Raw genomic sequence first — 26,961 nt, 5'->3', positions numbered from 1 at the left:
TTTTACCGAAAAATGTACTGCATAGAAATGGAAACCCCCAAAAATTACACAATGGAATTTTTTTCTTCAATTTTGTTGCACAATGAAGTTTTTTTTCCGCTTCGCCGTGGATATTTTGGTAAAATAACTGTCACTGCAAAGTAGAATTGGTGGTGCAAAAAGTAAGCCATAATATGGAATTTTAGGTGCAAAATTGAAAGCATTATGATTTTTTAGAAGGAGATGAGGGAAAAAAATGAAAAAGTAATTACTGTATATACTCGAGTATAAGCCAACCCGTATATAAGCCGAGGCCCCTAATTTCATCCCAAAAACACAGGAAAACTTATTGACTCGACTATAAGCCTAGGGTGGGAAATACATCATCCCCCCTGTCATCATCCAGACCCCCGTCATCATCCAGACCCCCTTCATCATCCCCCCTTCATCATCCCCCCTTCATCATCACCCTGTCATCATCCAGACCCCTGTCATCATCCCCCCTTTATCATCCCCCCTGTCATCATCCAGACCCCTGTCAACATCCAGACCCCTGTCATCATCCAGACCCCTGTCATCAATACCCCTGTCATCATCACCCCTGTCATCATCCAGACCCCTGTCATCAATACCCCTGTCATCATCACCCCTGTCATCATCCAGACCCCCATCATCACTGCCTGTCAATCCTGGGCCTTCGTCATCATCCAGACCCCCCTTTAGTTTTCTACTCTCCTCCCCTCGGTGGGAAGGAAGGGTGAGCTGGTCCGAGCCATCTATGCGGCAGGAACCGTCCGGTAGGGAGGGTTAGTCGTTCCAGGCTGTCCATCTTTATCGGGAGGCCCTCTTCTCCGGGCCGGCCCCAGACTAGTGACGTTGCCTTGACGACGACACACAGGGACGTTCATGCGCAGGCACATCTGCTGCGCACGGGCAGGTGAGTAGAAAACTAAAGGGGGGGTCTGGATGATGACGAAGGCCCGGCAGTGGTCTTCAACCTGAGGACCTCCAGATGTTTCAAAACTACAACTCCCGGCATGCTGGGAGTTGTAGTTTTGCAACATCTGGAGGTCCGCAGGTTGAAGACCACTGAGAAGGGATTGACAGGCGGAGAGTTCACCCGAGTATAAGCCGAGGGGGGCGTTTTCAGCACGAAAAATTATGCTGAAAAACTTTTTTTTTTTGCAAGGAAGGTGGCAACCCTGAAATAGATCCTGGCTGTACCCAGTGAAGATCTGCCCCTTTCCTGATTATTTCCGAACATATCTGAATTATTCTGAATGATATCAGAATTGGTGCGCATGCTAGAAAGTACAGTAGCTGTCAGTTGGATGATACTTACTTTATTAACCAGAAAAAAAGCTGTACAAAGTTTATATAGACTATAGTGACGTCTGCAAAAGGGGTTGTCTAAAATGGGTGTTAAAAACACTTAATTGGTTAAAACTTCTTTTACGTATTTCTTATCTCTCATCTTCCACGCTCGATGGCGGGAGGGAAAGAGCGTTTCAGGTGGAGGAGGAGGGAGTAGGTTAGTTCAGTGAAGACTTTAGTATGCAGTATAGGAGAAATTGGCATTTTAATATTCGTATTTATATGTTAGTAGTATATATCAATCCATTACAATGTAAGTATCTGTTCTTACATACTAATCCACTCCAACCCTACCTCTATAACCCCCATTACTATCCGGTCACCTGTTGTTATGTTGACCAGTCGATGGTCATTCTTGGTAATTCTGAGACTTGCTTCTTCTTCGGCAACGATCAGGGAGGGAAGCGCGCTCTGCCAGGCATCTAAGGGATTGCGGAGGGGTTTACGTTGTGCCAATAGGCATGCCAGCCGCCTCGGCACGGAAGGGGTTAAGAGCCATGTCACAGTACGTAGCATGTGCGGGGCTCTAATAGAGACAGCTCCACACCAGATTGTGGCTGTTGTCTTCAGCTGGTGAGAATTATTTCTACGAGAGGAGAAGATTTAATTGTCCATGACTACCGGTGCAACAACTGTTCCTTCTCAGCGGAGATGAACACAACGCCGAGACGGCATCCAGAAATCCTGCCGGGCTGGCACTAGAAGAAAGTTATCAATCTTCCTCAAACAGCAGCTTATTTTTAATTAGACGATTTGTTTATTCCTGACTTCCTTCACTGATATTTATATGGAAGCCTTAAAGTGCACCTGCCGCCTTAAAGACTCTCTCCAGCCAGATCCAAAGAGATAGAAATGGGTTTAGATACACAGACCCCCCCCCCCTTGAGTTCACATTTGGGGTTGTAAGGATTGGTTAGGATGAGAAGAACATGGTTGCTTTCTTCTACAAACAGCACCACACCTGTCTTCAGGTTGTGTTTGGTATTGCAGCTCAGATCCTTTAAAGTCAGTGAGGGCTTAGCTGCTGGTCATGTTTTTTAAATGTTTTTCATCCATCTATCTACCTACCTCATATCTATGTATCTATCTCATATTTACATATCTCATCTATCTATCTATCTACAGTCATGGCCGTAAATGTTGGCACCCCTAAAAATTTTCAAGAAAATGAAGTATTTCTCACAGAAAAGGATTGCAGTAACACATGTTTTGCTATACACATGTTTATTCCCTTTGTGTGTATTGGAACTAAACAAAAAAAAGGAGGAAAAAAAGCAAATTGAACATAATGTCACCAAACTCCAAAAATGGTCTGGACAAAATTATTGGCACCCTTAACTTAATATTTGGTTGCACACCCTTTGGAAAAAATAATTGAAATCAGTGGCTTCCTATAACCATCAATAAGCTTCTTACACCTCTCAGCCGGAATGTTGGACCACTCTTCCTTTACAAACTGCTCCAGGTCTCTCTTATTGGAAGGCGCCTTTACCCAACAGCAATTTTAAGATCTCTCCACAGGTGATCAATGGGATTTAGATCTGGACTCATTGCTGCCACTTCAGAACTCTCCAGCGCTTTGTTGTCATCCATTTCTGGGGGCTTTTTGATGTATATTTGGGATCATTGTCCTGCTGGAAGACCCAAGATCTTGGACACAAACCCAGCTTTCTGATACTGGGCTGTACAGTGCGACCCAAAATCCGTTGTTAATCCTCAGATTTCATGATGCCTTGTACACATTCAAGGCACCTAGTGCCAGAGGCAACAAAACAACCCCAAAACATCATTGAACCTCCACCATATTTCACTGTAGGTACTGTGTTCTTTTCTTTGTAGGCCTCATTCTGTTTTCGGTAAACAGTAGAATGATGTGCTTTACCTAAAAGCTCTATCTTGGTCTCATCTGTCCACAAGACGTTTGACAAAAAAAGAGCAACTGGCAGGCAGGAGGTGCTCAACCCCAAATGCAATTGTGCATATGTACTAGGGGAACAGATCCTGCCCTTGTAGTCCATTGCTAGGGGCGATCCCCAGCATAAAAATGCATACAATGGAGGATGCCTGCAGCGGACTACAAGTGCCACAATAGAATCCTACACCAGATAAATGGTGTGGATGTGTAACAATTAGAATAATACAATACAGGAATTTAGGTGCACTACTGTGGTGGATGTAACAATGACATTGGCTATCCCTCAACACTGATGTTAAAATTGAGACATTTGCCAGTATATCCTTATATGAAGGACATACCTGAGCCCGCACACCAGCGCCAAGGTTTCACAAGACGTTTTCCCAAGAGGATTTTGGTTACTCAATTCATTCTGGCAAAATGTAGTCTTGCTTTTTTATGTCTTTGTGTCAGCAGTGGGGTCCTCCTGGGTCTCCTCCATAGTGGGGTCCTCCTGGGTCTCCTCCATAGCGTTTCATTTCATTTAAATGTCGATGGATAGTTCGCGCTGACACTGATGCTCCCTGAGCCTGCAGGACAGCTTGAATATCTTTGGAACTTGTTTGGGGCTGCTTATCCACCATCCGGACTATCCTGCATTGACACCTTTCATCAATTTTCCTCTTCCATCCATGCCATCCATCCAGGCTGCCCAAGGCTGTCCGGGCATGCTTGGAGATGTAGTTTTGCAACAGCTGGAGGCACCCTGGTTGGAAAACACTGCTTTAGATGAAGGAACCTTGGCCTTCTTATACAGTCTATTTGGCTAGAATGGCCATATGCTATGAATGACTGTCAGTTATCTCTCCTGACCCCATACTTATGAACATTCAGCATGGCCGAACATTCTTGTGTTGTTCCTGGGGTGGGGTAATTCCCAAAATGGGTCGGGTGGAGAGAATCCAGCACACCCAACTCTTCTCTCCACCAACATAATCTGTCAGTGGAGAGTCAAGAGGCCACCCTAGTGGGCCGCACATGCCAGCGGACATTAGTCTAAGGCAGGGGTCTCAAACTGGCGGCCCTCCAGATGTTGCAAAACTTAAACTCCCTGCATTCCCGACAGTCGTTAGCTGCAGTAAATAGCTGTATGGGCATTCTGGGAGTTGCAACATCTGGTTTTGCAATATCTTGAGGGCCACCAGTTTGAGAACCCTGGTCTAAGGTGTATGGGCATCTTTGTTTTGTTGGTTACATGTATAGATCATGGAATTTGTTTTTGAAAAGTTGCTATGAAAAGTAGAAAAACACTTGTGAAGTGCGCAAGCCCCCTATCAACAGAGGACCCCCTCACCATGCGCTTGATGGTTGGGATGGCGTTCTTTGGCTTGCACGCCTCCCACATTTTCCTCCATACATAACCATTGGCCAGACTGTTCCTTTTGAGTCTTATCAGACCAGAGGACTTTTCTCCAAAAAGTTAAAATAGGACTCTGGCAAAACTAAACCTAATCCCTATCCTGTGGGTAGCTGATTGCAGGGGGGGTCGGAGCGCTGGAACCCCCCGCGATCTCCGGGATGGGACCCTGGCTCTCGCAGAGAGGAGCATGTGTCATCTACCGGTACGGACGGCGCGCGCTCCATTCATTTCTATGAGAGCGCCGATGAATCCCGAGTGCTGTACTCAGGACTTTTCGGCGCTCCCATAGAAATGTATGGAGCAGGCAGAACACGGACCTCACTCAGTGGCGGGTCCCCCAGTGGCGGGTCCCCCAGTGGCGGGGGGGGGGGGGGTTACCCAGCGCTCAGACCAGAGCCCCCCCCCCCCCCCGCAATCAGCTACTTATACCATTATTTATGCTGGATATCTTGTTTAAGAACTTCTGCCATTTGCCCAGAGCAACAAATCAAATCGCTTCTTTTAATTTTAAAAAAGGCCTCTGGAAAAATGAAGGAAGCGATCTGATTGGTTGCTATGGGCAACTGCACTACTTTTTCTCTGCACAGGTTTTGATAAATTCCCCCATTCGTCCCCATAAGCAGATGGTGGATTTGGAGCGGTGGGTTTTTCCTTGTCAGGTTTTGTCGATAGAGGACACTTATTACACTTGGTCCAGACCAGTGTTTCCCAACAGGGTGCCTCCAGGTGTTGCAAAACTACAACTCCCAGCATGCCCGGACAGCCTTTGGCTGTCCGGGCATGCTGGGAGTTGTAGTTTTGCAACACCTGGAGGCACCCTGGTTGGGAAACACTGGTCTAGACACTAGTACTTCTCTTTTCCAGTATCTTTACAAGGAACTTTGCTGTTGTTCTTGGATTCTAGGGTGTAGACACAATAATGGTAGTCCATGCAGAACGTGTCTCCTTCCTAAGCTGTATGATGGCGGCGGTGCTTCCATGGTGTTTTAACCAGCATGTATGATCATACGATTGGATGTTACCTCAAAGGATGGACCAGACTTGTGGAAAGCCATAATTCTTTTACTGATGTCTTGGCTGATTCCTTTGGATTTTCCAATGAAGTCAAACAAAGAGGCAAGTACACCTTCGCCCTGCCACAGGTCACCTCCATTTACCTCACATGATGTCTATCAGATGTCAAGAGGCTAGAAAACACTGCCATTTAAAGGCACAGTCACCTTGGTTTATGTAAACTTCTGAACCACTGGTATTCAGATATGGGGAATAATAAATGAAATCATGTGTAAATTAGAACATTAGTTGTCAAACTTGTTTGGTGGAGTGTCAGATCAGGCTTCTTTATCTGGTGTTTGATGGACCAGTCTGGGTTTGGTGAATGGGTGAATGGGTTTGGTTTACCCGCCTGACTGCATTGTGCCATCTGTGAAATTTGGTGGTGGAGGGATACTGCTATGAGGTTATTTCTCAGGGGTTCATCTATCTATCTATCTATCTATCTATCTCATATCTATCTATCTATTTCATATCTATCTTTCTATCTATCTCATATCTATCTTTCTATCTAAACAGGAGAATACAGCAGCACACTGCTAGCACAAAGATACAGATAAAACATGAAATACTATACAGCTATAGTGCAAAAAATGAAAAAGTGAGGTACTTAGCTCACAATTTGGCGGCCAAATAGTTTGGACCATCCCACCGCGGTAAGGTGACCTCATTGGGATGGACCCTACACTGTGAATATGTCTCTGTGTAATCAGTTTAACAGGCATTGCAAGGTCTGAGACGTCCAGCACCTTATACACACCTAATAGAGGTGGGTGGGGTGCAGGAGCCAACATGGAGGTAGCCACTCCCCCATAAGTGTAACACAAACAAGGATACGTTGGCCAGCACATACTGATACCAAAATTACTGTATGGACCTGGCATACAGGTGCACGCTGCTAGGCAGAATATACATAAACAGGAGAATACAGCAGCACACTGCTAGCACAAAGATACAGATAAAACATGAAATGCTATACAGCTATAGTGCAAAAAATGAAAAAGTGAGGTACTTAGCCCACAATTTGGCAGCTAAATAGATTGGACCATCCCACCACGGTAAGGTATAGTCAGCCTAGCAGCGTGCACCTGTATGCCAGGTCCATGCATTAGTTTGGTATCAGTAAGTGCTGGCCAACATATCCTTGTTTGTGTTATCTTTCTATCTATCTTTTCAGATCTCCTGTTCAGTACTGGACACTAGTGTTGAGCGGCATAGGCCATATTGGAATTCGCGAATATTCGCGAATATATGGACGAATATTCGTCATATATTCGCGAATATTCGCATATTCGTAATAATCTCGATTTATTTTCCCATATGCGAATATTAGCATATACATTCATTAATATAAGTAGAAATTCGCATATGCGAAAATTTGCATATACTAATTTTCGCATATGCGAAAATTCGCACGCCGGTCTCACACAGTAGTATTAGAGTCTTCTTTACACCACACAAGCTGGAAGCAGAAAGGGATGATCACTGTGATGTGTACTGTGAAAAAAACTAAAAAAACAAAAACGAATATTCATAATTACGAATATATAGTGCTATATTCGCGAATTCGCGAATATGCGATATTCGCGAATAAAATTCGCATTGCGAATATTCGCGAGCAACACTACTGGACACTCAGCTGGTAAGATTTTTGCAATAAGTAATGATATACTGAGAAACCTGATCCTAGTGAGCAAGTATAATGGTCCTTATAGCACTTAAAAGGTTACTGCAGCATTAGACAATGTATCCCCTGGGGGGTAACCGCCGGGACCCCCTTCTGTCTCCTGCACGGTGCCTCGGCTCTCCTACGTACAGAGCTGTGTCGACCCCAGCACAAAGCGGAGGTCGATACGTCCCCTCCACGTATCTCTATGATAGGGCCGAAGGTACAGTGTTCGTGTATCTCCAGCTCTCCCATAGAGATACATGGAGGGGGCCTGTTGGCCTCTTCATGCAGGGGTCGACAGTCTCCTTACATAGAGTGGAGAACAATCTGGAGAGCAGGGCGCCGTGTAGATGGCAGGGGTCCCAGCTAGAGATGAGCAAACTTACAGTAAATTCGATTCATCACAAACTTCTCGGCTCGGCGGTTGCTGACTTTTCCTGCATAAATTAGTTCAGCTTTCCGGTGCTCCGGTGGGCTGGAAAAAGTGGATACAGTCCTAGGAAAGAGTCACCTAGGACTGTATCCACCTTTTCCAGCCCACGGGAGCAGCTGAAAGCTGAACTAATTTATGCAGGAAAAGTCATCAACTGCCGAGCCGAGAAGTTTGTGACGAATCGAATTTACTGTAAGTTCGCTCATCTCTAGTCCCAGCAGTCAGACCCCCTCGTGATCAGACTCTTATTCTCTATCCTGCAGTACTTCTTTAACCCTACAATGTGTGTACAGTAAATACATAGACTGGAATATCTCCGCGTCCACAGCTATGTCTGTTTTCTCTTATCACTCATCGCCATCTGCTGGCTGCACCATGAACTGAACAGCGACCAAATACAAACCATTTTAATATTTCAATGTAAAAATAGACTTGGCAGTAAAATTATGGCAGCCCGAGAGATATCATGTTAAGCAGCTATTAGCGGAGGAGCCACGGTGTACGTGAACCAGCAACTAAGAAGTCTACCTGTATATAAAGGCAATAGCTGCAAGCAATATCCTATATACTTCAGCAAACGCCAAGTTGTTGTTGCAAAACCGCCTTAGTGGCATCCAAAATAAAATGTACGCTACACAGTATCCTTTCTTTTATTGTTTATCTTTCCTTTTTTTTCATTTATTTTTTATTATTTTTATTTTTTATTTTTACTGGATCCTGCTTTTAGCGAGTAGGGCAGAGGTCTTTGCAGTTGTGGGTCCTGCACCCATATAATGGCCAAGTATCCTGATTTAACCATGAGTCTCCTAATCTAAATGTACAACATCATAGGGACCTAAAGACACCAAAAAATGCCTCCAGCTGTTGCAAAACTACAACTCCCAGCATGCCTGGTCAGCCTTTGTTTCCTTCCTAAAAACTTTGTAACTATTATTGTATATAACATAATAAATATTCTTTATAAAATCTTGAATTGGAAAATAGAAAAAAAAACAAAAAAACGTTTTTTCTGAGAATATAATTTTTATTTTAAGAAGAGGAAAACATTTCCTGTAGAACAGATTTTTTCGGCATTATGCTTCCCCCTAGTGTTGACTTGCTGTAGGTACAATGTGATTTGACAGTTCACAGAGAAGGGCTTCATTGTATTCACTGGGTCTGGCTGTATTATACATTGAATGGACACAATGTTAGTTCAATTAGTCAGTTAGCAAAATAAAAAAAATTGTAACTACCGTATTTTTCGCCATATAGGATGCTCCGGCATATAAGACGCAATTTTAAAGGAGGAAAATCTAGAATACAATGTAAAGTATAGGACAGTGATCATAAACCAGCGGACCTCCAGATGTTGCAAAACTACAACTCCCGGCATGCCCGGACAGCCGTTGGCTGTCCGGGCATGCCAGGAATTGTAGTTTTGCAACATCTGGAGGTCCGCAGGTTGAAGACCACTGGTATAGGAGGTAATACTCACGTGTCCCCGCCGCTCCGGACCGGTCACCGCTGCCCTGGATGTCGCCCTCCATCGCTGTCGCCGCGTCCCCAGGGTGTCCCCGTCGCTCCGGAACGTCTCTGCTGCACGGCATCCTCTCTCTCCGTCGCCGCCATCACGTCGCTACGCACGCCGCTCCTATTAGATGACGGGGCGGCGTGCGAGACGACGTGATGGCGATGATGGAGAGCTCCGGCCATGCAGGGGATCCCGGCACGGAGCAGACACCGAGGAGGCAGGTAAGGTCCCTCCCGGTGCAGCCGGGTTAGTGTCACTTCACTTCAGACTTGGCGGTCAGCTTTGATCGCTGCGTCTGAAGGGTTAATACAGTACAGGACATCACCGCGATCGGTGGTGTCCTGTATTAGCCGCGGGTCCCGGCAGTTGATGGCCGCAGGGACCGCCGCGATAGGGGTGTATTCGCCGTATAAGATGCACCAACTTTTCCCCTCAGTTTTGGGGAAGAAAAAGTGCGTCTTATACGGCGAAAAGTACGGTATATCCAAAATCCATTTTTTTTTTTTTTTATGGTTAAGAGCGGATACAGCTAAGGAAAGTGCCGCCAGTAAGGACATGTGGTAAGTGTTACATGGCGGCCATTGAGAACGGGAGCTGCTTTTTACATCCATTCTGTCTTAGGCCTAGTTCACACTGCGTAATTTCCACCCCAGTAGTTTCCGTAACAGATATTCTGCCGTGTGCACAGTAATGCGCCAGAAATTCTGCATGTCAGCATCAATTTTGCATCCACATTCATTTTGGCTTCAATTCCGCATCTGTCCGGCATTTTGCAGAATTGATGCAGAATCAGAATTTCCAGATGCTTTCTGCAGTGCAGTTTTTTTTTTTTTTTTAAAGCTAAGTTTAAATCCCGTCCGAATTCCGCATGCATTCCGCAGGATTACCGCACCAATTCTGCAGAAATTCAATCTCCATTGACTACAATAGGATACCGCAGCCGAAGTCTGGAAAAATGTAAGACCAGCCTTATATTTTTCCAGAGCACGGAATGCGGGATTTCCGCATCAGACATTCCGCAGCAGATATTCCGCTGTGTGAATGACATTACCGAATCCCATTAAAGTGAAGGGGCAATACATTTAGGCGGAATTCAATGCGGAAAACTAATGCGGAATTTCGTGCAGAATTTCTGCCGTGTGAACGCGGCCTAAAGCAGAATCCCCCATGAAAACAATGGGACTCTGCTAGCGGAATTTCTGTGTGGAATTTTTCTGCTGGATTCTGATAGAAAATTCTGTTACATCAGAATCTCAATGTTTTCATGGGTATTCTGCTTCATCTTGCACACCATACACAGCAGATGGACACAAGTAAGGAAATCATAGGCTATGTTCACCACACGGCAGAAATTCCACACGGAATTCCGCATTATTTTTCCGCACAGAATTCCACCTAAATTTACTGCCCATTCACTATAATGGGATTCCACAAGGCCATTCACACAGCAGAATTTCTGCTGCAGAATGTTTAATGCAAAAATTCCGCTTTCCGTTTTCCGGAAAATATAAGTCTGGTCTTCTATTTTTCAGGACTTTGGCTGCGGAATCGTATTGAATTCAATGGGGATTAAATTGGTGTGGAAATCGTGCGGAATTTAAACTTAGCTTTAAAAAAAAGCCACCTTTTTAATTGTGCTGCAGAATCACGCAGAAAGCATCAGGAAATTCTGTGTCAATGCTGCATCAATTGCGCAAATTCAGATGCGGAATTGAAGCCAAAATGAATGAGGGTGTGGGATTGATGCTGACATGCGGAATTTCTGCCATGTGAAACCGGCCTTAGGCTATGTTCACACGCCATAATTTTTTGCACGTCCCATTCACACAGCAGAATTTCTGCTGCAGGAATTCCATTGAAATGAATGGGCAATTAATTTACTGCAGAATTTTCATGCACAATTCCGTGCAGAAATTCTGCCGTGTGAACATAGCCTTACTGACTTTGTTGTATACAGCCAGCTAGTTTTCTCCTCTCCTCCTTTTTTAACCTCTTCAGGACATAGGGCGTATGGATACGCCCTGCATCCCGAGTCCTTAAGGACCGAGGGCGTATCCATACGCCCGTGGGAATTCCGGCCCCCACCGCTAGCCGGTTGGGGACCGGAGCCGGATGCCTGCTGAAATCGTTCAGCAGGCATCCCGGCATATCGCCCAGGGGGGGTCATTATGCCCCCTCATGTCGGCAATCGCAGCAGATCGCTGGACAATTCAGTCCAGTGATCTGCGGCGATTTCGGATCAATCGGGTCTCCAGTGACCCGGTGACCCGGAATTACTGGCTGTTCGGGGCCGTCTCTGACGGCCCCGAACAGCCAGAGCCAGCAGGGGTGAGGTGGCACTGGTGCGACCTCACGATCGCCCTGATTCGGCCGACCAATCAGGGCGCCTGCTGCGGGTGTCACTCCCGCACCTGCTCCGCCCCTCTTCCGGAGGACGTGAGCGGGTGCGGGACGTGCACCCCGGGTGCTGGGGACCCCGATCCCCGACGTCCATGTTGGGATCGGGGCCCCAGGAGCAGCGGCGGCGGTGACGACGAGGGACTGACTCTCCGGCGTGGATCGTTGGAGGTGAGTGACAGCCTCCTGCTGTTGCTTAGCAACAGCTCCCAGCATGCAAAAAGGGCATGCTGGGAGCTGTAGTTATGCAACAGCAGGAGGCAGACCACCACAACTCCCAGCATTCCCTTATGGGCATGCTGGGACTTATGGTTTTGCAACAGCTGGAGGCACATTCTTTCTATGGAAAAGTGTACCTTCAGCTGTTGTATAACTACAACTCCCAGCTTGCACAAACAGCTAAAGTGCATGCTGGGAGTTGTAGTGGTGCATCTGCTGGTTGCATAACTACAACTCCCAGCATGCCCGTTGTCTGTCGGTGACTGCTGAGAGTTGTAGTTTTGCAACAGCTGAAGGCACACTGGTTGTGAAACTCAGTTTTTTTTTACCTAACTCAGTGTTTCACGACCGGTGTGCCTCCAGCTGTTGCAAACTACAACTCTCAGCAGTCACCGTACACCATGCACCGTACATGCTGGGAGTTGTAGTTTTGCAACAGCTGGAGGCACACTGGTTGTGAAACACTGAGTTAGGTCACAAAACTCAGTGATACATAACCAGTGTGCCTACAGTTGTTGCAAAACTACAACTCTCAGCAGTCACCAACAGCCAACGGGCATGCTGGGAGTTGTAGTTTTGCAACAGCTGGATGTTCCCCCCCCCCCCCCCCCCCCCCCCCAATGTGAACGTACAGGGTACACTCACATGGGTGGAGGATTACAGTAAGTATCTGGCTGCAAGTTTGAGCTGCCGCAAACTTTCTGCTGCAGCTCAAACTGCCAGCGAGAAACTACTGTGAACCCCCCGCCCGTGTGACTGTACCCTAAAAACACTACACTACACTAACACAAAAAATAAAATAAAAAGTAAAAAACACTACATATACACATACCCCTACACAGCCCCCCTCCCCTCCCCTCCCCAATAAAAATGAAAAACGTCTGGTACGCCACTGTTTCCAGAACGGAGCCTCCAGCTGTTGCAAAACAACTCCCAGTATTGTCGGACAGCCGTTGACTGTCCAGGCATGCTGGGAGTTTTACAACAGCTGGAGGCACCCTGTTTGGGAATCACTGGCGTAGAATACCCCTATGTCCACCCCTATGCAATCCCTAATTTAGGCCTCAAATGCGCATGGCGCTCTCACTTTGGAGCCCTGTCGTATTTCAAGGCAACAGTTTAGGGTCACATATGGGGTATCGCCGTACTCGGGAGAAATTGTGTTACAAATTTTGGGGGGTATTTTCTGCTTTTACCCTTTTTAAAAATGTAAAATTTTTGGGAAAACAAGCATTTTAGGTAAAAAAAAATTTTTTTTTTTACATATGCAAAATTCGTGAAACACCTGTGGGGTATAAAGGTTCACTTAACCCCTTGTTACGTTCCCCGAGGGGTCTAGTTTCCAAAATGATATGCCATGTGTTTTTTTTTTTTGCTGTCCTGGCACCATAGGGGCTTCCTAAATGCGGCATGCCCCCAGAGCAAAATTTGCTTTCAAAAAAGCCAAATGTGACTCCTTCTCTTCCGAGACCTGTAGTGCGCCAGCAGAGCACTTTTCACCCCCATATGGGGTGTTTTCTGAATCAGGAGAAATTGGGCTTCAAATTTTTAGGGGTATTTTCTGCTATTACCCTTTTTAAAAATTAAAATTTTTGGGAAAACAAGCATTTTAGGTAAAAATTATTATTTTTTTTTTACATTTGCAAAAGTCGTGAAACACCTGTGGGGTATTAAGGTTCACTTTATCCAATGTTACATTCCCCGAGGGGTCTAGTTTCCAAAATGGTATGCCATGTGGTTTTTTTTTTTGCTGTTCTGGCACCATAAGGGCTTCCTAAAGGTGACATGCCCCCCAAAAACCATTTCAGAAAAACGTACCTCCAAAATCCCCTCGTCGCTCCTTCGCTTCTGAGCCCTCTACTGCGCCCCCCGAACACTTTACATAGACATATGAGGTATGTGCTTACTCGAGAGAAATTGGGCTACAAATACAAGTAAAAATTTTGCCCTTTTACCCCTTGTAAAAATTCAAAAATTGGGTCTACAAGAACATGTAAGTGTAAAAAATGAAGATTGTGAATTTTCTCCTTCACTTTGCTGCTATTCGTGTGAAACACCTAAAGAGTTAACACACTTACTGAATGTCATTTTGAATACTTTGGGGGGTGTAGTTTTTATAATGGGGTCATTTATGGGGTATTTCTAATATGAAGACCCTTCAAATCCACTTCAAACCTGAACTGGTCCCTGAAAAATACTGAGTTTGAAAATTTTGTGAAAAATCGGAAAATTGCTGCTGACCGTTGAAGCCCTCTGGTGTCTTCCAAAAGTAAAAACTCATCAATTTTATGATGCAAACATAAAGTAGACATATTGTATATGTGAACCAAAAAAAAAATGTATTCGTAATATCCATTTTCCTTACAAGCAGAGAGCTTCAAAGTTAGAAAAATGCTAAATTTTCAAATTTTTCATCAAATTTACGGATTTTTCACCAAGAAAGGATGCAAGTATCGACAAAAATTTACCACTATGTTAAAGTAGAATATGTCACAAAAAAACAATCTCGGAATCAGAATGATAACTAAAAGCATCACAGAGTTATTAATGTTTAAAGTGACAGTGGTCAGATGTGCAAAAAACGCTCCGGTCCTTAAGGCCAAAATGGGCTCCGTCCTGAAGGGGTTAAAAGCCTCTATAACTCTATTTTCATCTACGGACCCACTGGTTATTAGCAGGACCAATTGCACTTTGTAATGACTTTCTATATTTTTCCATAATACAGTGACCCCTCGACCTACGATGGCCCCGACATACGATCATTTCAACATACAATGGACTCTCAGAGGCCATCGCATGTTGAAGGCAGCATCAACATACGATGCTTTTGTATGTCGGGGCCATCGCATAAACGACTATCCGGCAGCGCAGACTGCTTCAACTGACACCGGATAGCTGTTTACTGTGCCCCGTGTGGTCCGGTGATGATCACTTACCTGTCCTTGTGGCTCCAGTTCGTCCTCTTCGAGATCCCCTGCATGGTCAGCACTCTCCATTGTTGTCATCACGTCGCTGCGCACGCCGTACCGTCATCCAATAGGATCGGCGTGCATAGCGACGTGATGGTGGCGACGGAGAGCGAGGATGCCGGGGAAGCAGAGGCCTTACCAGAGCGTCGGGGACACCACGGGGACACGGCGACAGCGATGGAGGGCGACATCCCTGGCAGCGGTGGCGAGCGGTGACGGTCCGGAGCTGCGAGGACAGATGAGTACAACTTCCTCTAACAGTGGTCTACAACCTGCGGACCTCCAGATGTTGCAAAACTACAACATGCAGCATGCCCGGACAGCCAACAACCACTGTCCTATACTTTACATTGCATGGATCCCTCAACATTCAATGGTTTCAACAAACGATGGTCCATTTGGAACGGATTACCATCGTATGTTGAGGGACCACTGTATATGCTCTGACACCGAAAAAAAAATTGTCAGGTTACATTAAAGAAAAAAAATGCAATGTTGTACAGATAGCATACTAAGCTAAGTTTCCCCTAACAACAAGCAAATTGCAGGGAAGGGAGACACAAGACTTTAAAGATGTTTTTTTTTTTTGGGGGGGGGGGGGGGGGGGGGTAAAGAGTCACTTTAATAAAGTTTCATTGGGTTTACCAAACAAAATACAATAGACAATATACAATATGATATATTGCAAGCAAACAGTGATAACAGTGCCCCATAAAGAACAGATCGGTGTGTATTGGAACTAAACCAAAAAAGTGAGGAAAAAAAGCAAATTGGACATAGGTAATGTCACAGCAAACTCCAAAAATGGACTGGACAAAATTATTGGAACCCTTAACACAATATTTGGTTGCACACCCTTTGGAAAATATAACTGAAATCAGTGGCTTCCTATAACCATCAATAAGCTTCTTACACCTCTCAGCCGGAATGTTGGACCACTCTTCCTTTACAAACTGCTCCAGGTCTCTCTTATTGGAAGGCGCCTTTTCCCAACAGCAATTTTAAGATCTCTCCACAGGTGTTCAATGGGATTTAGATCTGGACTCATTGCTGCCACTTCAGAACTCTCCAGCGCTTTGTTGCCATCCATTTCTAGGTACATTTTGACGTATGTTTGGGGTCATTCTCCTACTGGAAGACCCAAGATCTCTGATGCAAACCCAGCTTTCTGACACTGGGCTGTACAGTACGACCCATAATCCATTGGTAATCCTCAGATTTCATGATGCCTTGTACACATTCAAGGCCCCCAGTGCCAGAGGCAGCAAAACAACCTCAAAACATCATTGACCTCCACCATATTTCACTGTAGGTACTGTGTTCTTTTCTTTGTAGGCATCATTCCATTTTCGGTAAACAGTAGAATGATGTGCTTTACCAAAAAGCTCTATCTTGGTCTCATCTGTCCACAAGACGTTTCCCAGAAGGATTTTGGCTTACTCAAGTTCATTTTGGCAAAATGTAGTCTTGCTTTTTTATGTCTCTGTGTCAGCAGTGGGGTCCTCCTGGGTCTCCAGCCTTTCATTTCATTTAATTGTCGACGGATAGTTTGCGCTGACACTGATGCCCCCTGAGCCTACAGGACAGCTGGAATATCTTTGGAAATTGTTTGGGGCTGCTTATCCACCATCCGTACTATCCTGCATTGACACCTTTCATACATTTTTCTCTTCTGTCCATGCTCAGGGAGATTAGCTACAGTGCCATGGGTTGCAAACTTCTTGATAATGTTGCACAGTGTGGAAAAAGGCAAATCTAGATCTCTGGAGATGAACTTGCAACCTTAAGATTGTTGATATTTTTCCACAATTTTGGTCCTCAAGTCCTCAGACAGTTCTCTTCTCCTCTTTCTGTTGTCCATGCTTAGTGTGGCACCCACAGACACACAATGCAAAGACTGTGAACTTCTCTCCTTTTTATCTGCTTTCAGGTGGGATTTTTATATTGCCCACACCTGTTACTTACCCCAGGTGAGTTTAAAGGAGCATCACATGCTTGAAACAATCTATTTTCCACAATTTTGAAAGGGTGCCAATAATTTTGTCCAGACCATTTTTGGAGTTTGGTGACATTATGTCCAATTTCCTTTTTTTCCTCCCTTTTTTGGTTTAGTTCCAATAGACACAAAGAGAATAAACATGTGTATAGCAAAACATGTGTTACTGCAATTGTTTTCTGTGAAAAATACTTCATTTTCTTGAAAAATTTCAGGGGTGCCAACATTTACGGCCATGACTATAACTAGAGCTGTCAGGAGGCTAATGCTGACGTAGAATCCAAGAAATTACCGAAACTAAGGGTTTGTATGTAACCATTAAAGGGGTTCTCCACTGCCCCAGCATTCTGTGTTGAGTGTGAATATTCAAAATGCTAATTTTTACCGCAAATATTGGCATTTCGCTATTTCGCGAATATTTCGAATATAGATATATATATTCATAATGACGAATATTTGATTCTTTTAGTTTTTTTATGCGAATTTATGCGAATATTGTCACCGATCCCTCCCTGCTTTTAGCTGAAAGATATAATTGCACATGCGCACTAGGCGAATTTCATTACAAATTTTCGCATAAAAAAAAAGAGAGAACGAACATAGCGATTATGCGAAATTTGTGAATATAGGACGAATATTCGTCCAAATATTCGCAAAATATTGGGAATTCGAATATGGCTACTCATCACTACTGATCACATGACCATAGGTTACTTCAATTTCCCTGCCGCCTTTATTACTGTCTGTAGATTAAGAAGCAAAAGGAAGAGAGGTAAGATTGTTTGTAGTCTGTAACCATGGCAACACATAGGTCTTTCCTAGATCGCTTCTCGGCCTTTTGGCTAAGATCAAGTGTAGTACCTTTCCTGTTAGTTGGCGGTGTGGAAGACCACCAAGGCAGGATGGGGAACCACACAGTAGGACGGCGGGTGTACCAGGGATGGCTGTATAGCACAGCAGTCATCCCCGATGAGACCTGTTCCCTGCTGGATCTGGCCTTAAGGTCCGGGTAGAGTGAAGGCTGAGGTGCACAAGTGCCCTGGGAGTGGTGACCCCAGGGTGCCGGAATTCACTTGGGATTTGCAACCCCACTTGAAGGAAAGCACGTAGCACACACTTTTTCTCTCACTCTTCTGGGCACTCACCCTTAGTATCCTGTCCTTCCGGCTACAATCGAGGAATTTTTATAGATCCGGTCGGATGTCCGGTCAGTATTACACACTGCGCACATCCACTTATTTATTTATTTATTTATTGTTGTCACTGTGTCCACTTTTTGTGTTCGTTTTGTCCACTAGGATTTGGCAGGGTACGGTAGCCCTTCTGGGTGTCCCTCCTGCCAGTCTAGGGGAGGTGTGTGTGGCCATGAGGTTCCTCACCTCCCTCCTATACCCTGTGGCATCCTTGCTTCGGCAGGATGCCAAACTGGTTTTACTGGTTCCTTGGTGACAGCTTGGTTAACGCCTAGTTGTCTGCCGGGAACACTTTCGGTCCCTGAGTAGCTTCGGCGAAAGGGGACATTGTACTTGGAACCTTGCAGGTGCCGTTTGGCCCGGAGGTGAAGGGTTTGTGTTTGTGTGAACACTTGCACTTTTTACTTGCACTTGGGTGATTTGAGAGCACATACCTCGGCTTTCAATAAAAAACAAAACAAAAAAAAAACACATAGGTCTACCAATGTACTGTATACTGAAAATGGTAGGACTTTAACCCCATATGGCATGGGTTGTGTAAGGGAGTATGGTACAGGCTTAGGAGCTGAGCCCCCACCATATCTGGGGGTGTTGCCTGCTATCCACAGCAACGTCCGCAAGTAATGGCCAACATTGGAGATCACTCTGATGCCAGTCATTTAACTGTTTAGATGCTACAATCAATAGAGAGTGCAACATCTAAACAGTATTTAGATTCAGTGGGTGAGATTTATCAAAATCTGTCCAGAGGAAATGTTGCTGATTGCTTCTTTTATTTTTCAGAGGCTTTTTCAAAAATGAAAGAAGTGATCTGATTGGTTGCTATGGGCAACTCAGCACTTTTCCTCTGGACAGGTTTTGATAAATCTCCCCCATTGTTCATAGTCTAGTGCAGAAGACCCCAACCTTCAAGGCCCACCAACAGTCCAGGACTTAAATTTTCCCCTGGTCTATACAAATGGAGTAGCTGAAAAAAACCTGGAATGTTCATGGGCTTTGAGGTCAAGGTTGGGGACCACTGGATTAGTGGACAAATCGGCACCCTCACTATGTAACTGTGCTATGCTGACAGCCCGAGGACTCTGCTAGGCTTGGTGTCTGCTGTAATTGAGCCGCTGAAATTAAGAACTCCTGACCCTCTTAAAATTACAAACAGGGCCTCTTAACAAATACAAACCTCAGACCAGACCGCTCAAACAAATGCACAACCCCAGGCCAGACCACCTAAATAAATACAGATCCCAGACCAAACCACCTAAATAAATACAGATCCCAGACCAGACCACCTAAATAAATACAGATCCCAGACCACCTAAATAAATACAGATCCCAGACCACCTAAATAAATACAGACCCCCCACCAGACCACCTAAATGAATACAGATCCCAGACCAGATCACCTAAATAAATACAGATCCCAGACCACCTAAATAAATACAGATCCCAGACTACCTAAATAAATACAGACCCCAGACCAAACCACCTAAATAAATACAGATCCCAGACCACCTAAATAAATACAGATCCCAGACCAGACAACCTAAATAAATACAGACCCCAGACCAGACCACCTAAATAAATACAGATCCCAGTCCAGACCACCTAAATAAATACAGATCCCAGACCACCTAAATAAAAACAGATCCCAGACCAGACCACCTAAATAAATACAGATCTCAGACCAGACCGCCTAAATAAATACAGATCCCAGGCCAGACCACCTAAATAAATACAGATCCCAGACCATATCACCTAAATAAATACAGATCCCAGACCAGACCACCTAAATAAATACAGATCACAGACCAGACCACCTAAATAAATACAGACCCCAGACCAGACCACCTAAATAAATACAGATACCAGACCACCTAAATAAATACAGATTCCAGACCACCTAAATAAATACAGATCCCAGACCAGACCACCTAAATACAGACCCCAGACCAGACCACCTAAATAAATACAGATCCCAGACCACCTAAATAAATACAGATCCCAGACCAGACCACCTAAATAAATACAGATCCCAGACCATACCACCTGAATAAATACAGACCCCAGACGAAACCACCTAAATAAATACAGATCCCAGACCACCTAAATAAATACAGACCCCAGACCAGACCACCTAAATAAATACAGACCCCAGACCAGACCACCTGAATAAATACATACCCCAGACCAAACCACCTAAATAAATACAGATACCAGACCAGACCACCTAAATAAATAGAGGTTCCAGACCACCTAAATAAATACAGATCCCAGACCAGACCACCTAAATAAATACAGATCCCAGACCAGACCACCTAAATAAATACAGATCCCAGACCACCTAAATAAATACAGACCCCAGACCAGACCACCTAAATAAATACAGATCCCAGACCACCTAAATAAATACAGATCCCAGACCAGACCACCTAAATAAATACAGACCCCAGACCAGACCACCTGAATAAATACAGACCCCAGACCAAACCACCTAAATAAATACAGATCCCAGACCACCTAAATAAATACAGACCCCTGACCAGACCACCTAAATAAATACAGATCCCAGACCAGACCACCTAAATACAGACCCCAGACCAGACCACCTAAATAAATACAGATCCCAGACCACCTAAATAAATACAGATCCCAGACCAGACCACCTAAATAAATACAGATCCCAGACCATACCACCTGAATAAATACAGACCCCAGACGAAACCACCTAAATAAATACAGATCCCAGACCACCTAAATAAATACAGACCCCAGACCAGACCACCTAAATAAATACAGACCCCAGACCAGACCACCTGAATAAATACATACCCCAGACCAAACCACCTAAATAAATACAGATACCAGACCAGACCACCTAAATAAATAGAGGTTCCAGACCACCTAAATAAATACAGATCCCAGACCAGACCACCTAAATAAATACAGATCCCAGACCAGACCACCTAAATAAATACAGATCCCAGACCACCTAAATAAATACAGACCCCAGACCAGACCACCTAAATAAATACAGATCCCAGACCACCTAAATAAATACAGATCCCAGACCAGACCACCTAAATAAATACAGACCCCAGACCAGACCACCTGAATAAATACAGACCCCAGACCAAACCACCTAAATAAATACAGATCCCAGACCACCTAAATAAATACAGACCCCTGACCAGACCACCAAAATAAATACAGATCCCAGAGCAGACCACCTAAATAAGTACAGATACCAGTCCAGACCACCTAAATAAATACAGACCCCAGACCAGACCACCAAAATAAATACAGATCCCAGAGCAGACCACCAATATAAATACAGACTCCAGACCAGAGCACCTAAATAAATACATATCTCAGTCCAGACCACCTAAATAAATACAAATCCCAGACCACCTAAATAAATACAGATCTCAGACCAGACCACCTAAATAAATACAAATCCCAGACCAGACCACCTAAATAAATACAAATCCCAGACCACCAAAATAAATACAGACTCCAGACCAGACCACCTAAATAAATACCGATCTCAGTCCAGACCACCTAAATAAATACAAATCCAAGACCACCAAAATAAATACAGATCCCAGACCAGACCACCTAACTAAATACAGACCCCAGACCAGACCACCTAAATAAATACAGATCCCAGACCAGACCGCCTAAATAAATACAGATCCCAGACCACCAAAATAAATAAAAATCTCAGACCAGACCACCTAAATAAATACAAATCCCAGACCACCAAAATAAATACAGACTCCAGACCAGACCACCTAAATAAATACAGATCTCAGACCAGACCACCTAAATAAATACAGATCTCAGACGAGACCACCTAAGTAAATACAGATCCCAGACCACCTAAATAAATATAGATCCCAGACCACCTAAATAAATACAGATCCCAGACCACCTAAATAAATACAGATCCCAGACCACCTAAATAAATACAGATCCCAGACCACCTAAATAAATACAGATCCCAGACCACCTAAATAAATACAGATCCCAGACCACCTAAATAAATACAGATCCCAGACCACCTAAATAAATACAGATCCCAGACCAGACCACCTAAATAAATACAGATACCAGACCACCTAAATAAATACAGATCCCAGACCACCTAAATAAATACAGATCCCAGACCAGACCACCTAAATAAATACTGATCTCAGACCAGACCACCTAAATAAATACAGATCCCAGACCACCTAAATAAATACAGATCTCAGACCAGACCACCTAAATAAATACTGATCCCAGACCAGACCACCTAAATAAATACAGACCCCAGACCGGATCACCTAAAGGCTCTTTTGACGGGAGGCAGACAGTAAGTGCTGATCTCACTCATTGGCGCTTGGTTGCTGATCCTTCACAATGTTCAATCAATTGCACAGCAGGGCCCATTAAATTTGTGGAGCACATTAAATTCATCACTGACAGCTACAAATCCTTTTTGCACAGGGCAATGTATGTCCGATAGCAATAATCTATGTGGCCCCACAAAAGATCCAATCAGTCGATAAACGAGCATTTGCTTGTTCATCAGTTGATCACTGGCCCTTTTATACATTCCTAGGGACACTTATTAGCCTGTTAATTGGCCTGTGTAAAAGGGCCTTAAAGGACAAGTATCATGGGAAAAAACGTATCCCCTATCCAAATCGGGGGGCCGCCACACCCCCTCCATATAGCTCTTTGTGAGAGCTGTGCGGCAATGTTTGGCTCTCCCATAGAGCTATATATAGGGGAGGTGACGCGCCACTGTGTAGGAGAGCCGGGGCTCCAAACAGGAGATCGTGGGGGCCCCCTCGCTCGGACCCCCCACGATCTAAAACTTATCCCTTATCCTTCGGATAGGGGATCATTTTTTTTCCATGATACTTGTCCTTTAAAGGGGTAGTGGATAAGATGTCTAGGGGCAGAGTACCCCAATATGTTGGGTTATAGTGCAGGTTAATAGCTGTAAAATAGAAGGTCACACTTTTTGTGGCTTCTGTTCAGTTTTGACTATTTATTCTTTTATTCCTACTGTGCTCCAGCAAGAACTGGAGGTGGGAAGCTGGCTCGCTGAGCTCCGCTGCCTCATCAACATTCACTCCCCCCATTGTGACCTGAGAGCGCTCTGCTCCTTGCTACACCCAAGCTAGTTGCATGTGCCCTGCTCTCGGAGCGCTCATTCCCCATAGCTGCACATCAACCCCCCAGGCAGGCTGCGGAGTGAATATTGATAAGGCAGGGGAGCTGGGCAAGCCGGCTCCCCACCTCCAATGCGCGCTGGAGCGCAATAGGAATAAAAGAATAAACAGTCGAAATTATGCACAGAAGCCACAAAAATGAGTGAGTGACCCTTCATTTTACAGCTATTCACCCGCACTTTAACCTAACACATAGGGTTTAGTGCTGGTGAACCAGCTGTGTAAATGTCTTATGTATCTCACTTATTTGTTCTCTGTGCAGTCAGTACCAGGTCATTGAGCCTTGCATAATAATCTTTGTTTGTTCTGCAGGTGAACTGGGGTGATGTCCTGTATCCTCCTTAGGTCGCTGCACTCAGGAATTCATGGCCAAAGAATGTCTGGGTCTTCATTGCATTCGCTAATATCTGACTAATAACGCTATTATGGGAAATGGCCTTTATTTTTCTACGGCTTTGAATTTAGCAAAAACATAAAAGACATTATTTCCAGTATATAACACAGAGGATTAGTCACGCCATGTTTTACTTTTTTTTTTATACTGACGGAGGAAAAATTAACAACTGTAAAAAATGTACATTTTGGGGATTTGAAGCAAAGAAATCTCTCCGGGTCTTAGTTGTAGTTTGTAGCAGAGAGGAAGAGAGTCCCAACACTCCACCAGTAAACTACGTAAATGGTCAACAAACTTTACATAAATCAAAAGAACAAGCAAATGTAAGAAACTTGTTATATATCTTATCAGAGAAAAAGGTTTCTTCTTCATCAGGCTTCTTTCCTGCATCCCCATCCCCCAGTTAAAGGGTAGTCCAGCACTTAATTCCTCTTTAACAACTTGTCAGAAAATGTTTAAAAAAATAACACTCGCTTACTCTCCTTGCTCTCTCAACCCCACTGGGGTTGGTTCCTGCTGTGCATGACTTTGGTAACTTGATGTCATACTGAGCCACAATAATGTCCCGCCACAGCTGCTGATTGGCTTTGCTGGCATGTGACATCATATTCCAGTAGCGCTGGACAGCAGGGAGCAGAGCTTAGTTATATTGTGGCAGTGCAAGAGCGCAGAAGTTAAGAGAGTATTTTTTCTTTTTTTTACTTACCCCCTCCCCTTACTAGTTTTCAAAAAAGGTTAATTGCCTCACTGTTCCCTTTTTTGTTGTGTTTACAACAAGTCACCGAAGGATCAGGTTAAATATTGCCCATTCAAATCTATGGAGAAGGAAGGATGAGGAAGGAGTTGGGAGGAGGAATAAGTGAAACAATCAGAGACTGCAAAGAGACTACACATTAAGTATTACATATCATCCCAGTTCTTTATTCACAGTTTACACTGTTCAGTACTGCTCTAAAATGTCCTCCATGCTCCTGCTTCTTAGGGTCTACCATAGAGATATAGGAGTGGATGATCCCTTTTCTACATGTGTAATATATGGGAGACATTATAGAGGTCAGGTTTTACCCACTATCTCAGGGACAATTGAAAATTAGAGATGGAGCACAACTCCAAACGCTGCGCCCTGAAGGTCTTAAAGAGCACCTGTCATCAACAAAAACTTTTAATATGTTGTTCCTAATCATTAATGAAGACATATTGTAATATATCTTCATTAAAAAATATTCATATTTATACCAGTTTTTTCATTTTATACTTTTGGCCACTAGAGGTCACTCTTCTATGCCTGGTCTGCAGACAGCATCCTATGCTTTGCATAGTAAATGTACAGCTCTTAGGACTAAATGCTGAAGGGCACTGGTCCTTCCACAGGAAGTTCAGTGCCTGTCAATCATGCATGAGCAGCACAGTGAGCTAGAAGCCTGCACGTGCCTCTCAGAGCCCAGTCACCTCCCCCGCCTTCAGCACCTGTTATCTTATACATTGTATCCTCTCACAGCACTCCCTGCACTGTGTTCCTGTGTCATCTTACTGGGAGGGAGCGCAGAATACAAGAAGAGGGCGCTTCATGTGATGTCGCGCCTGCCGGGACACGCCTCCTTCCGCTCCTCTGTAAAAGAGCGCTCCTGAGCTACCGAAGATGATTATATAAAGGTATTTACATGCGGTTTACAACCGCAATAAACACAGGGATAGGCTTAGTTAGAGTTAGGGACAGATGGGCAGGGGGATTAGGGAAAGTTTAGTTGATGACAGGTGCTCTTTAATGTAGAATTGAATGTTACACCTGATTTATTATAATATTGTGTATACAGTATGTCCTCATCATGTTGCTATATTAGAGTTGTTTAAGATGTGCCTTTTTTCTTGTCTCATGTGTTCTAATTTTTTTCTGTTCCTCTGTTTTTTACAGATGGTTATGCGGATGAAAAATAGCACCACCAAAATAAATATTTACATATTCATGTATATGATTTTATTATGTTCAGGACAGGAGACTGAGGAGCCAATATCTGTGAAAATTAAAGCAATCTTATATCCTTGTTCACATTGATGCGATTTGGATGCGGATGTGGTGTGGCCATGCTAAGATGTGACCACTGTCCCATGATGTGCAGAATGACCTGTTTCCGCACTCCCGATATGTGACCGGCGATGCTGTCTCTGGTCCGTTTTGGGGTGATAGCTACTTGGAGTACTGTGGGTTAATACAATACAAGAATTTAGGTGCACTACTGTGGTAGATGTATACAATGACATTGGCTATCCCTCAACACTGATGTTAAAATTGAGACATTCGCCAGTATATCCTTATATGAAGGACATACCAGAGCCCGCACACCAACGCCAAGGTTTCTCAAATGGCACGGGACCTGACGCAGCATTACGTCGACTCCATGCGCCTTGAACTTTTTCTAGGCAGCATCAAGGTAGCACCTGTGAGGCCATGCACCTATATCAGCCAACTTAGGTGGGGCTTGCAGTTTGTCTCCCTCCTCCCATTGTATGTGTGTTTAGCCACACTGGAGGGTACCTGGGAGGACGCTGTGAGTCGACGTAATGCTGCCATAATTGCCCACTGGCCCCCGTTTTGCTTATCACGCACAGGTAGGTTAGCGTTAGGTCCCGTGCCATTTGAGAAACCTTGGCGTTGGTGTGCGGGCTCTGGTGTGTCCTTCATATAAGGATATACTGGCAAATGTCTCAATTTTAACATCAGTGTTGAGGGATAGCCAATGTCATTGTATACATCTACCACAGTAGTGCACCCATATTCCTGTATTGTATTATTCTAATTGTTACACATCCACACCGTTTATCTGGTGTAGAATTCTATTGTGGCACTTGTAGTCCGCTGCAGGCATCCTCCATTGTATGCATTTTTATGCTGGGGATCGCCCCTAGCAACGGACTACAAGGGCAGGATCTGCTCCCCCAGTATAAATGCACAACCGCATTTGGAGTTGAGCACCTCCAGCCATTTGAGACCACGTTTTTTGTTGTTGTTAAAATTTAGTACTGTGGTTTCCCCGCGATCTCCGAGTGACTTTACATAGGGACTGCTGTGGTCTAGGCTTAATGCGGACCTTATACACCCTATCACACCGCAGTGCCCTCTTTTGCCACTGATATGCATAATGCTATGCCCTGAACTAAGATGGCTGCGCACCACTGTTACTTTATTGTGCTCATGCGCACGCTGGGGACGTCTGCAAAAGACGTCTAACACTCCTATTGGC

General features: G+C 44.4%; 1 long non-coding RNA gene across 2 annotated transcripts; it reads left to right on the top strand.

The window, feature by feature from the left end:
- Positions 1-731: 731 nt before the first annotated feature.
- On the top strand, positions 732-25,955 carry LOC130363029 (uncharacterized). 2 transcript variants are annotated; one of them, XR_008891685.1, is made up of 3 exons: positions 732-916; positions 25,221-25,375; positions 25,635-25,955. It is a non-coding gene; the product is annotated as an uncharacterized LOC130363029 (long non-coding RNA). The 2 variants fall into 2 exon arrangements; XR_008891684.1 differs by lacking the exon at positions 732-916 and adding an exon at positions 23,472-24,045.
- Positions 25,956-26,961: the final 1,006 nt, after the last annotated feature.

This window comes from Hyla sarda, chromosome 3 (assembly GCF_029499605.1).
Source record: "Hyla sarda isolate aHylSar1 chromosome 3, aHylSar1.hap1, whole genome shotgun sequence".
Classification (NCBI taxonomy): domain Eukaryota; kingdom Metazoa; phylum Chordata; class Amphibia; order Anura; family Hylidae; genus Hyla; species Hyla sarda.
Note: the sequence above shows the minus strand (reverse complement) of the source record. Positions and strands in the feature narration are given on the sequence as shown.